Genomic DNA, 692 nt, shown 5'->3' on the forward strand with positions numbered 1-692 from the left:
TGGGTTTCCGATCACTGTCAGTGGCAGGGGGCTTCTTCCTGCTTTCCCTTTCGCCACCCTGCATTGTTCCTACATATGCAAATTAACCGCCATCTTTGTTGTCAGTTAACTGCCATCTGAGTTGGCAGTTAATTTGCATATAGCCCTGATTAGCCAATGAAAAGAGTAGCGTCGTACGCCAATTACCATTTTTCTCTTTTATTAGTGTAGATTAAGCTGAATTGCATGGCAAATAAAGATTTAGTGATTATAAGCCCTGGCTAAGTGGCTCGATATGCCAATGTTGCGAGTTTGATTCCCAATCAGGATACATACAAAAAATCAACCGAATGACTGCATAATTAAGTGGAACAAAAAAATCGATGTTTCTCTCTCCCTTCTTTCTCTCTAAAATCAACTTTAAAAAATGTAGTGATTGGGAGAGAACCGAAGATGGCGGCATAGGTTAACACCAGAGATTGCCGCCTGGAACAACCAAGTCAAATTAAGCTTGATCCAGGGAAAGGTCAACGTCCAGAGCCACAGGAGGGCTGGCTGAGTGGAAATTCTACAACTAGGAGTAAAGAGAATATTATACCCAGACTCAGAGGCGGCGCAGTGCTGAAGTGAAATTCTGAGGTAACGAGGGCGCGCGGAGCGGGGCTGGAGGCGGCGCGGACGGCGGCTCGGGGGGAGCGGCGCAAACAATCCGG

This window comes from Myotis davidii, unplaced genomic scaffold, assembly GCF_000327345.1.
Source record: "Myotis davidii unplaced genomic scaffold, ASM32734v1 scaffold147, whole genome shotgun sequence".
In the NCBI taxonomy this organism is placed as follows: Eukaryota; Metazoa; Chordata; class Mammalia; order Chiroptera; family Vespertilionidae; genus Myotis; species Myotis davidii.